Source organism: Podarcis liolepis (genome assembly GCF_965112155.1).
Source record: "Podarcis liolepis genome assembly, chromosome: 16".
In the NCBI taxonomy this organism is placed as follows: Eukaryota; Metazoa; Chordata; class Lepidosauria; order Squamata; family Lacertidae; genus Podarcis; species Podarcis liolepis.
Window position 1 is genome coordinate 29,360,320 of NC_139567.1, and position 13,114 is coordinate 29,373,433.

A 13,114-nucleotide genomic window follows, 5' to 3' on the forward strand; every position below is an offset into this window, starting at 1 on the left:
AGGTGTCATTCTTCCGAATGGATCTTTCAAATCCATCTTCCACGCTTACTGTTCCCCACCCCCCGAGCAGAATTGCATGGGTGCCTTTTCACAGCAAGGACTTCTCATCCTGCCTGACTGACAGCCTGTAGCAAAGGCGAATTAAGAAGTGCGGAGCAGGGCAACCTCCTCTTTATGGTTCCACTGCCATGTCTGGAGCTCAAAGCAGAGTCTGCTTGCTCTGTGGCGCCAGCAGAAGTGCGGCTCTGAAGCCTATGGCTGGCACCTTCAGCCTTCCTGAGTTGTTATTATTTTTTATTTCCTGGTTGGGGAGAGGGGGAGAGTGAGAAGAGGGGAAGATGTTGGTTCAAATGTTCTCCTATGGCTGCCCCTGAGTTTATGTTGGCAGTGGCTGGGGAACGGAGCTGATTTAACTGGCAGTTGTTGTTTTGTGGCCAGGGCATTATGAAAAGGTTTTCTGTCTTTCCCCTCCAAGGTTAATGCTGAATGTTTTCCTTCTTAATATACTGTTCGCTTCATTATTAGCTGAAAGAGACTCTCTTTATATATATTTTTTAAAAAATTAACTTCTCCCATTCCCCCCCAATATATATATAGAGAGAGAGTCCCTTCATGCTGTTGCGTTCTGAGAGACGGGAAGTCCTGTGGACAGGAAGTGAGAAACCTGATGGTTGGTGTGATTTATACAGAAATTCCTTTCTTCCCCAGTGAGCTGGAACAGTAGGCCGATGTGTCAGTTTGCGGCTGGCTGCCTGGCTGCAAGCGCCAACCATTGTTGCTCCTTTTGTCCTCCCGCCTCCATCTCCGGCAAGTGAGCCACTTCTGTTTAAAAGTGATGAATGAGGTGTTCTTTGAGCAGGGATTCAGGGGAGGCTCCTGAGGCAGCTTTACACCGCAGCGTCTTTCTTCCCTTTGCCAGCTTCAGGCCTTCCCTTGTTCTTCCTCAGATGGGATCCTTCTTTTGAGCAGCAGCAGTACATTAGGTAGCTGCTGCTCCTGTTGCTGACTGAGCCCCCTTTGGGGGCAGAGGTTCCCCCCCCCTTCTCCGCTCTTGCTGATCATGCATGTCTCCAGGAAATCCCATGTGTGCTTCACCAAAATTACTCACCTACTTCATCTAGTTGGTGTTGGAGGCTTTCCCCTGCATCAGCAAAACTTAGGTGACACCAAATGTCCTGCAACCTTTTCTCATTAAAAAATTGTTCAAGAGAGAGAGATGGGGAAACTGACTTGTTTGCGGTATCTGTGGGGATTAGGTGGGGTGAAGCTCCATGGTGGAGCATATGCGTGCATATGAAAGATCCTGGTTTCAATTCCCTAATTGGGAAAAAAAATCTGAAGTCCCTCATCTAAGAAGACCTTGCAAGGGAGGTCCTTAAATTTACCCGAGAGGGTAGAGAGGAGAGGCTGAACTCAACTTGGAAAGCTTATTTAAAGTGCATCAGCAGAGGGCTGATGAATGCATTTTAGTTTGTGGAAGTTGTAAGCATAATTCACAAATGCACATGTAGGCAGGAAGTGCTTGAGAAATGCATTCTCGGCACAAAACAGATTAAAACCGTTTCAGCAGAATGTGCTTTGGATTGGCAAATACAGTGGAACAGAGACAACATGGGGATGGCATTGTGTGTACAGCATCCCAAAAAGATGCCTATCTGCAGCCTTGAATGCACATTATCACACAATGTATACTCACTCGCAGTCTCTAGCCTCAAGGCTTATTGTCTAAAAAAGCATGACGCATAAGGAAAATGGGTTGGGGAGGGAGGAGGAAAATCCAAATCTGGGCACTGTTTCTTTAAATTAACAAAGTTATGGTAATGAGCAGCTAAAGCCAAAAGATTTCCAGGAGAGAAGGTGCCAAAAGTTGCTGGTCTTTCCACATCACTGATAGAGAGGCCCTGCAGTCCTCCTTCTCCTCTCCTGCAGCTCAGTGGAAAGGCTGCACCACATACTCAAAACCCATGGTACACAAATGTATGCTGTAAAATGCAAAGTTTTAAATGAATCAAAATACCCATTACAACATAGAAATGCTGGCATTAATGCTGTTAAAAGTTTCAGAAGAATGCCATAGATTCTGTGATCAAGGACTCACAGTTTCTGGAGCTGGTGGTGTCTGACCAGGAGCGAGACCTTGGAGTCACGAATAGCTCAGTGAAGATGTTGACCCATCATGTGACAGCTGTAAAAAAAGGCATATTGCGTGCTAGGGATTGTTAGCAAAGGAATGGAAAATAAACTGCTGATATCATAACACTGTCACAGAAAACGTGTGGTGCACTCACTTTGGAATAGTGTCTACGGTTCTGCTTACCTCTAAAAGGGTACTGTAGTGTTGGAAAAGGGCAACCAGAATGATCAAGAGGGTGGAAGGATTCCCCAACAAGGAAAGATTGCAGTCTTTGTGGCTTTTTAGTTTAGAGAAAAGGCAAGTAAGAGGCAACATGATAGAAATGTATAAAAGTATGCATGGAATGCAGAAAGTGGATAGAGAAGAAAAGTTTTTCTCCCTATCATAACACTAGAACTTGGGAACATCCAAAGAAGCTGACTGAGGATTCAGACAGACCAATAATCACCCCCCCCCCAATAGCCATAATGGGGGGAAAAGAAGATGAGGAGCTTCACAATTCTAACTTTTGATGCTCTGGATTAGAAACAAACTTGTGGATATGTGGAAGAGGTGCATTGCTGGCTATTGTTTTCCTGAAACTTACCTAGAAAGTCTGCAAACATAAAGTTGCCAAGTCTTCCCCTGTTTCTGTGGTCTTAGTCCTGCTTTTTCTAACCAGTGTGCTCTCCATAGAGAGGATCAGATACTGTAGAAGGTCCGCTCTCTTGCACTATGTAATTTGTGTCTCTCACTTCCAAGCTGCTGGGCTTGTTAACTCTGCAAGGCCAGTTCCTACTTGTAGGCCCTTGATCCTTTCTGGAGGGCTGAATGGTTCAGTCCATGCAGCCTTTCCATTTCAGTTTAATGCCTCAAGGACGCTTACTTCAAAAGGTCCCTTCTGCTAACTACCACACTGACCCAACCCAACTCCATTTTCCCCCTACCTGCAAACAACAGCAAGGCAGACTCTGCTATCGGATCCTGCTTGCTTATGGCCCATCCTGGCAGCACACCTCAGCTTGGAGCTTTGAACTCTCGCAAGGTTTCTCCAGAGTAAACAGCTCACAGTGGCAACAGTCAAGCTGCTCTCCATCTCGTGGACTTCTTCCAAAAGGGTAGCTGCGTTAGTCTGTTGCAGCAAAAACAAAAGAGTCTTCTGTCACCTTAAAGACTAACAAATTTGTTTTGGCAAAGCTCTAGACCGCGAAAACCTGTGCCATTAAAAATCTCATGGGCGTGTGGCTATTCCTGGCTCTTAACCCAGCTCAGAATGCCGCTGCAGAGGGTCCTCTTTCTCCAGGATCCTGTTGTTCTCAAACTGGGCAAAGTGGAGAAGGCCAGGAAAGGCATGAAGCCAGCCAGGTTCTTGGCAGTTCCAGGTCATGCTGTCTGTAGGCAATTACACCCACCTTCCTGCTCAAGTGCAGTGATGTTTCAGATGATGGGGGGCGGGAGCAGCAAATTCTTGCCTTTAAACAAAGGGTCAGGTGCATCTGAGCTGCAGCACGCCTCTTCTCTGGATGAAAAAGGCCTCTCCCCACCTAGTTTGATAAAACAGAGTTGGAAGAATGCTGTATGTTTCTCCCCCCCCCCCATCCTCTTCACCCCCCCCCCCCCATTACAGGATCCATTTGTTTTTCATGAGCTATATTTAGGTGGCACTGGCAGAACCCCCAAACTGCTGAGTCCTGTTAAATCAATATTTTTTTTCCTTAGAAGGCGGAGATCAGCATTACCAAGTAAATGGTAAATAATATTTTGGTTTAGCATAGCTGAAGGTTTTTCCACTGCAAATTCCCTCATGTCCAGCCATGGTAAATTATTCAGGTGGTAGTGGTGGTGGTTAAAGCAAAAAAGATCCTCTGCATTTTTAGAGAAGTCAAATAAAATAATAAAGGGGTCTTTGAGAGTAGCTCTTCACCCAGTGTTTGTAAAGAGATGTCACTTTGAGGTGTTTCCACTGAGGTGGCAACAGGAGGGTCCACCCGATGCCCAGAGAGCTGGACATTAAAGTAGCTTGTGGTGGCAAGAGCAATGCATTTCTCTCTCAAACTTTATTTTGATGTAGGAAACTTGAAAGTGGGGATAGGGACAGAAAGATCCTGATGGAAGGGAAGACTCCCTCTTCCTCCCAGATAAGATCTGGATTGAATATCCTAGGAGAAATGGTTAAAACATTTGCTGCTACTTAGTTTAGGAAAAAAACAGGTCATGGTAGATGTGTATAAAAAGATGGGAAAGTGAATAGAGATAGGCTTTTCTCCCTCTCTCATAATATGTACTATCATCTCTTAATACTGTGGGGTCATCCAACGAAACTTCACACAGCGCATAGTTAAAACTATGGAATTTGATCCTTCAAAAAAGGTAGCAATGATAAGCTTCTTGAGGCACAGTGGGAAACATGATGCTGAACTGGACTTTGTAGGTCTTTGGCCTGATCCAAGCAGCCAGGTCCTTTTTACATTCCTGCATTAAGCTGAGGTGCAGTGAGCACACATTGGCTCGAGACAGTGATTCTCTTTTTCCATGCACTTCTTTCGGAAGGAGTATCTGTCTTTGTTCGTGGCAGGTGTATGCTCATTCCATTCTCTTTTCTTTCTCATTCTCTTTTATCGCTGAAAGGGGATTCAACTGCTTCTGCAGACTTCTGCTGTGCTTTAGAAGAAACTGCTGACACTGGTGGTGCTTATCATCTTTCTTTCCACTCTCTCAAAGCCTGGCTCTAGCTGCAGGAGAGCAGCTATTCAGGGTGGGATCTGGCAATACAGGGAAGTGAGAGCAGGTGAGTTGCTGAATGCTGGAGAAGCTGAAACTTTGTCCCATCAAGCATCTCCCATTACTAAGTCCTTCTTCCACTCCATTACACGGGTTCTGACCTGGCATCTGTTCTAGGGTGGCTAGAAGCTCAGGTTTAGCAATATTTCTCTTAATCTAAGGTAGCTGTTGGCTTTGCAAAGAGCTCTGCTTTGATGCAGTTGTTTTGCTAGTTTGTTTATACAAATAATGTATCTGGTCTTTCTCCCTTCGAAAGAATACTTCCAGTGTAAGAACAAACACAAAAATACAATTAACAGCAACCCGCCCTCATTTAATGCCAACACAATTCAAGTCTAAAGCAGGGGGAAGGCAGGGCTAGCAATTAATAAAATTAAAGAGCAACAGAAGAAAAGTTTCCTTTAAAGAGAGCAACCTTCAAACACTGTCAGGAGCCGAGATGCTGGGAGTTGCAGGCCAACAGCATATAAGGACCTGAGGTTGAAGAGCCCTGATAACTTCTGCAACACAGACAGGGCTCTGCGGCTGAGGAAGCCGTGTTGCATGTTGCCACCAACCACACAGAGCAACAGAACACACTAATGGGCCACCACAGCTGCTCTTAAAGGATGCACAGATTCACATGGGAGGAGACTGTCCTTTGAAACTGATAAACAGCACATTGAGTTGCACTTGCAAATGAACTTGCAGGTAGCACAGCCGATACTGCAAAGAGGTCAGGATTTTAGCAGCATAATTTATCACCGGTTGAAGCTTCCAAGAGATTTTTAGGAACAGCCCCAAACAGAGCATGCTACAACTCAAATCAAGATGCAGTTGATGCATTCAGGATCACGTCCATTGTAAATGGCAATTGAAACTGAGCAGTGTAGCGGTCAAATACTAGTGCAAGGGTTTTCCTTCCCCGCTCCCCTCCTCTCTTGCCACATTTTCACTATGGCTGGGGCAGCTTCCCCAAAAAGGGCTGTGCCACCCAGGGTAAGTGACACTAGTAGTTACTCCCTCTAACTGGGAGTAACTCACTTGCTTTCCAGGGATGGTGGGGGAACCCTCTCAACAAGGCAATCTTGGGAGAAGAGGTATGGCAGCCAGTGGGCTGGCCTTGAGAAGACCTTCCACCCTGGAGGCATCTGCCAGACCAGCAGAATGTATACAGGTCCTCACAAGTGCAAAACAGCTATGGTTTCTGCACCTCCAGTGTTGAGTCCCCAATAACTGTACATTAATTCCTTCTCCCCCTGCCCCCACAATACAAAAATTATCCCTTACTGCATTTGGGGTTGAGGAAAGGGGGGCCACAAGATGTTGGAAGTGTGGAAACAGAGTGGACATTCTTCTCCTAGCTGAAACTAGTGCAGCAATTCTGAGCAGTGCCCACTAAGTAATCCATTTCGCTGGAAGCCTCCTTGTTCCCCTGGAACAGTAGTAGGTTGGGTCTGCCCCAGGAGGAGACTCAGGCCAGAAGCGGCCCCACTTATCCATGTGGTGGTGCCCCTCAGCCCCTGTCACACTGGGCTTGTTTCTTGAGAACAGCCTCTGCAGCAAGCCCCAAGTTTTGCTCTGCTCAGGAGGCTCCAAGATGCCCTGCGTTTCTCTCCTATTTATTTATTTCTGTTGGGAATGTAATAAAACTCCGTCAGGAAATGGAGCTGGTTCCATGAAATTCTCCGCAGCCCACTGCTGGGAAGGCCAGACAAGGAGCCACTTTGTGTGAGGAGGAGGAGAGGCTTTGCTGCCAGGACCAGCCTCTAGGCTGGGAGTTATTGGGGGGGGCAGCAGCAGGGGGGGATGTGGGGATAGGCAAAGAAAGAAGAATCTGTGCTGCTGAACTGTAGCCGAACCCCACCCCAACTCCTCTTAACCCACCCCAGGCCTTACCACCGCTGCTGGATGAACCCCTGAGCAGGAGCTCAAGTCCGCAAGGTAGCAGCAGGGAAAGTTACAGTGAACAGCCTTGTGTGAGGGGCCTTGGATATTTATGATGTCAAAAGCCAACCTGCTTGCCACTAGGGGAATTCCAGAGGGAAGGATAAGAGCCTGGTAGCCCCCTGGGTCGTCAAGCTGGCCAAAAGGGACTTGCGGCAAACGTCCGCCATGCAGATGCCACCAGAAATGGTGTCCCTGTGCCTAGCCCTCAGTCTCCATGCCCTGGCTGTGTTTTGTTTTGTGGGAGCATCTGGGAGGGAGAAGCGGGTGCAGGTTTGTAGCAGGGTGGGGCAAGTCGCATGGCAAGCACTTGGGAGCCATCACAAGAGGGCAGCCAATCCCTGGCAAGCTTGACACCCTCAGAAGCCACATTTCTGGAGAGTGTCCCAAAAGGAGATAGCTGTGCCACTGTGGCCCTAGTTTGATAGGAGAAGAGCTAATAAAAGTGTCCCCACCCCACCCCCCGCTACTCAGCAATACGGTTAGCTGTAAAATAATGATTGGCAGGGGGAAGAAGCATGTGAGCCCGCCTAATATTGAGGGCAAGAAATTCATAGAACAGAATCATAGAATTATAAGAGCTGATAGCTTCAGAAGCACTGCTGCCTCCAATTGTGGAGGCAGGACATAGCCATCCAGGCTAGTAGCCATTGATAGCCCTCTCCTCCACGAATGTGCCTGATCCTCTCCTAAAGCCATCCAAGGTGGTGCTCATCACTGCCTCCTGTAGAAGGCAGGTTGCCTCATTTAACTATGTACTGCATGAATAAGTCCTTTTATATGTCCTCAATCTTCCAACATTAGGTAATAATAGACATAGGGTTTGTCCACACCAGAACAAATTGTGGACTTGCCTTGGCCAGTCTTCCCATTAAGTAGGAGTGTCCAAATGACATCATCCCCATCCTGGATCTTTTCCCCTTTAAGGGAGAGGGTTTTCAATCCTCGGAATGTCTAAATCAAGGGGAAACTCTGCCTTTAAAGTGGAAAAGGTTCCGGACGACATGGAGGTGCAGCCCACATTTTGGTCCCATGTGGACAAACCCTTAGAGCCAAGCTACGGGATGGAATGGGCTGCAGTTCAGTGGCAGGACACCCGCTTGGCATGCAGAAGGTCCCAGGCTCAATCCCCAATGGCATCCAGGTAGGACTAGAACAGACTCCCTATTTGAAACCCTGGGAGGGATGCTGCCAGTCCAGTCGGTGTGGATAATACTGAGACAGGTGGACCAGGGATTTGATTCAGGGTAAGGCAGCTTCCCAAGAACCACATGGATGGAGCTTTTGTTGGGCCAACACTTGCCCAGAAAATCTTACCACCACCCAGCAGACCAAACATCCCCCAGCAGGTGCCCTTGGATGCTTCGGACTACAGCCCTTAGCCAGTACAACCATACAATGGTGGGAGTTACCATCCAAAACCTCCAAGGGGCACCAGCTTGGGGAAGGAGGCCATAGATGATTTGGCCTGGCACATCTGCACCATGCTACAGACTTAAGCTGGCAGGATAGTCAGTCCTTCTTCCCATGGAACCCTCCCAGTTGCAGTTCTGTGAAGGAGGGCTAGGAATCACGTCGGAGAAACCTTAGCATCAAGACCACCATTCCCAAGATTCTTTGGGTTCTGAATGCTATGGCTGCTTAATGGGACGCGGGTGGTGCTGTGGTCTAAACCACAGAGCCTAGGGCTTGCCGATCAGAAGGTCGGCGGTTCGAAACTGTGCAACAGGGTGAGCTCCCGTTGCTCGGTCCATGCTCCTGCCAACCTAGCAGTTCGAAAGCACGTCAAGTGCAAGTAAATAAATAGGTACCACTCTGGCGGGAAGGTAAATGGCATTTCTGTGCGCTGCTCTGGTTCGCCAGAAGCGGCTTAGTCATGCTGGCCACATGACCCGGAAGCTGTCTGCGGGCAAACGCCGGTTCCCTTAACGGTCAGGGTTCCCTTTACCTTTTACCTTTTATGGCTGCTTATGAAGCCAGGGTGAGGTTGTGGTGTTTTTCCTGGGGCTCCCCAAGATGTGCTAAAGTGGGAGAGGGAGTCTCCGCACATTCCCTGCTCTGGCTCTGAAGAGAACCCAAGCCTCTAAAGCAAGCAAGTTGAATAAAGGCGCCTTATCACCCAGGGTGAAGCTGTGGATGGGCACAGAATCTTGTTTCACCTCCTGGCGGCGAAGCCCAGAGGCCAGCCGTGGGCACACTCAGCCCCCTTGACAGAGGAGCCCTTTCAGCTCCGTTTAGATTGGAAAAGGGCCCCCGGCAGAGCTAAGCCAAAGTTCCTGCAAGACCTTTTTAACTGGGCTCGGAGCACAATTGGCCTTTCAGGTGAGGCGTGAGCTGTGGAGGGAAGAAAAACACCGCACTTTCCAGGGAGCCTGGTGAGAGGGAAAACAAGGGAGCAACTGGAAGGGGCCAGCTGGTTGGCAGAGCAGAGAGCCTCAGCTGGGGGGGGGGGGCTGGCGAGGAAATGGAGCTCTACCTTGGGAAGGTAAAAAACGCAGCAGGCTGCCTCAAAGGATTCTGCAGGCTTGGTCTGACTCTGTCCTGCAGCGTTTTTACAGCTCTAGGGATTCTTTTTCGGGGGTGGGGGTGCGCTTTGCATACAAAGCAGTGTATAAGGGGAATGGCTCAGGTTGACCTTCCTGCCCAATTTAGCTCTCACAGCTGCTAGAATTACTAAGGCTGCTGCTGCTTTACACAGGAATACTGAGAGGCCTCTCAGCACAGCCTCAGCAAGGGGGTGGGGTGGGGGGGGTTGATGTAGCTGAAAAAACCCAAGGCCCATCCCACCAGGGGGTGCCTTGTGCCAGCAGCCAGGGGTCAGCTGCACACGCTCTGGCCTGACTCGGAGCCCCCTGTTTATTCCTCATATTATTAATAACGCACAGGAAGAGTGGAAGAAAAGGGCCTCCCTGAGTTGCCAGAGGTGGCAGGAAAGCAAGGCTGGCAGAATTAAGTGGTCTCTTTGTGCAGGAGCAGCAAGCCAGAGGACTGGGTGCCCCTTTTCATGGCCTCTTCTCACCTCCAAAGGTCTTTGAAGAGAAAGAAGTTCCACTTCAGGGCTGGGGAACCAGGAGTCAGACTTTACCTTTTTGCTCCAGGTGCAGAAATGTCCAAGGTTGCTGGCTGTTTCAGGAGAGCAGGAAAATGCTCCTGAATACCAGTTGCTGGAAACCACAGGAGGGGAGAGGGCTCTGGTGCTCTGGTCCTGCTTGCTGGTATTCACAAAGGACATCTGGTCAGCCTCTGTGAGAACAGGACGTTGGACTAGAAGGGCCCCCCCTGGCCTGATCCAGCAAGGCTCTTCTTAGGTTCTCAACACAGAGTTTTGCAACTGCTTTAGGAGTACAAAGTCCGTCTGCCCCATTCCTTAGAAGACCAGCTCTGTTTGGAGCCAACGTAATAGCAAATCCCTGAAGGGATGCACAAAGACCCTTGGCATAACATTTTGGAACCTATGCCTCTTTGAAATTGTCGCCTTCCTCTTGTCACAAGTTCTGGACCCAGGAAACATCCACAGACAGGATTGTCACCTTGTGAGAATTCAGCTTATCAGGTGGTATAGAAACAGTTCTAATAAATAAACAAATTACCGCGTTGAGGTTTGTTGGTGTTGTTGTTTTTTACAATTAAGTGGTATATAAATTTCATGAAACAAACAAACAAATCTTGCTCCCAAAGAGTCCAAAGATTTCACACTTCCACAATTCAGAAAGTTGCACAAGAACCTTGATGCTGAAAGCAAGAACATTTGGGGTCCATCTTGGCTAATGATGGGCCTCTTACAGGTGTGGAATAAATTCTAGGGTCCAACAGAAACTGGACAGCTGAGAGGCACTCTGCCCATACTCAGAGAACCTCTATCTTCCTTCTTAGGCCCCACATTTCAGAGTGCAGTTTGGACCATTCCCAGGGACTGGGATGCATGGTATGGAAACATACTCTGTATTCTGTGCAGTTGGAAAGCTCTGTGGTTGATGCAGCTTCAGGAAACGCTTTATACTAGTATCTGGACCCCTGTTTTGTTTCTGTGCAATTCAGGTAACCAGGAAATGTAAGAGGTCCCTTTGCTTAGCACACAATTGCCACTGGGCTCTTATTCCTCTGTTCTCCTGCTTCTGCCCCAGAGTCTCTTTCTGATCACCTCTTTCTTTCCCTTCCCCACAGCATTGTTCCCAGGTGCTGCTGGAGCCGCTGCCGCCTCTTGTTTACCTGTCCTGCCACCTGCCTGTCCGCAGAGAACCTGATCTTTGCAGGGCAGCCTAGCGTTGCTTCCAAAGCTGTCCTCCCAGCTCAGCTTTCCTTCCCAGTGCCAGGACATTACAGGAAATGCCAGTGAGCTTAACACGCCCCCTGGCATAAAAATAACGGCAGCTTGGATTTATGGCTGGCGGAGCTGCAAAATCCTGCACTCGGTTCTCCTCTCATTGGGCTCCCATGAGGAACACCTGGCCAAGGGGACAGAGAACCACCTGAGCTGCCCTAACGGTGTGTGTTCTGCAGCCAGGATAACCCTTTCAGGCCACATGCTCCATCCTACATTAACCTTTAGAGTTGCTGCAATGCTGCGGCTGAGAGAATGAGCTGTGAACCAAGAACAAAGGAAGCTGCCTTATACCGAGTCAGACCATTGGTCCATCTAGCTCAGTATTGTCCACTCTGACTGGCAGTGCCTCTTTGGGGTTTCCCAGAAGCACTCGACTTCCCCTGTTGGACACAGACACTTTGCCTGGAAGGGCCAATGGAGTGGCTTGGGTCCAGCAAAGCAGGACTTTGTTCTGCAATATTTGGAGTTGAGCTGGGTAGCCATTTTGTGACTGTCAGGAGCCTCTCTCTGGCAGGCAGGAAATCCACTGGTGCAGTTTTTCCTACCCCAGTATCTTCTTTTGGGGAAAAGCTTCTCTGTTTGTTTTATGTGGCACAGAACAAAGCTGATGAGGCAGCAAATCTCAGCTCTGCCTGGAATGTGTGCTTGTTTCTCAAAGGTTTATCTTGCATATGCTGTAGGATGGGATGGTGGTAGAGGACTGCAGACTGTTGGAAGCTGGAAGAGTGAGTTTGTTTAATTGCATTTCTATCCCACCTTTTCATCCAAGGAGCGTAAAGAAGCATACATAGTCCCCTGCATTTTCTCTCCACAACAACCCTGTGAGGTAGGCTAGGCTGAGAGGCAGTGACTGGCCCCCAAGGTCACACCCAGGGAGCTTCATGGCTGAGTGGATATTTGAACCCTAGTCTCCCAGCTCCTAGCTGACACTCTAAACACACACACACCCCTGCAGTCCAGCCCGCAGTCTTGGAGCTGAGAGGTTGCCATTGTGTTCTGCTGCATGTGAAGACCAGGCCATAGAGCCCTCCAGCTCTTTTGGACCACCTGACCCAGCCAGCACAGCTGTAGCTGTGAATTGTGCATTGCACAGGATTGGGCTAAATGACCCTTTCAGCTCTTCAATTATATACAGTGGTACCTCGGGTTAAGAACTTAATTCGTTCTGGAGGTCCATTCTTAACCTGAAACTGTTCTTAACCTGAGTTACCACTTTCGCTAATGGGGCCTTCCGCCGTGCCGATGCCATGCGATTCCTGTTCTCATCCTGAAGCAAAGTTCTTAACCCGAGGTACTATTTCTGGGTTAGCGGAGTCTGTAACCTGAAGCGTTTGTAACCCAAGGTACCACTGTAATCCTATGAGATACTGGGACCAATTGGAGTGCACAGCCATGCTGCTCAGGGGCTGATGGGAGTTGTAGTCCGGAAGAGCGGGAGGGCACCTGACTGCCCTAGATTATTGTGGCTTTGCCTTGCCTTCTGGGTTCGGGATCCTTGCTTTCTCTTCCTCCTCCCTCCTTCTCTGCATAAGCTTGCTGGCTCCTCAGAGAGCACTGCCTCTGGTAGTAGCCCTTTGAAACTTGAACCCCTCCCAGCCTCTCTCTCCATCTATTTCTGTGAAATTCCAGAGGAAGATAAATTTATCTCCCAAGGATCAATCTGAACAAGTTCTTCCACCTCAGCTAGAGCTCCCTCGCTATGAGCGTGATGGATGCAGCTCAAGCTGGGGCAGGTGCAGACATTTCTGGAGAGGCAAAGCTCCTCCCTAGAGGCAGGTTTGGGCGGCTAGGGGTCTGGAGTGCCATCACAGGCATTCATTCAGGGGCTGGCTTGACTGGGATCCCTACAGCCCATCCCACCAACTCTATCCATCTGCCCAACTCTTGTCCACCAAGTTGGAGCAGCCAGGCTCCTCCTTCCCCTGCAGACTCAATCTGTGTTGGCCAAGTGTAAGTCATAGGAACCAGCC

The 13,114-nt window shown here is 48.9% G+C and overlaps 1 long non-coding RNA gene across 1 annotated transcript; it reads right to left on the minus strand.

Moving 5' to 3' along the window:
- Positions 1-365: 365 nt before the first annotated feature.
- On the minus strand, positions 366-5,785 carry LOC310695349. The gene is made up of 3 exons (XR_014520026.1): positions 3,061-5,785; positions 2,099-2,185; positions 366-1,982 (listed from the first exon to the last, which is right to left on the minus strand). It is a non-coding gene; the product is annotated as an uncharacterized lncRNA (long non-coding RNA).
- Positions 5,786-13,114: the final 7,329 nt, after the last annotated feature.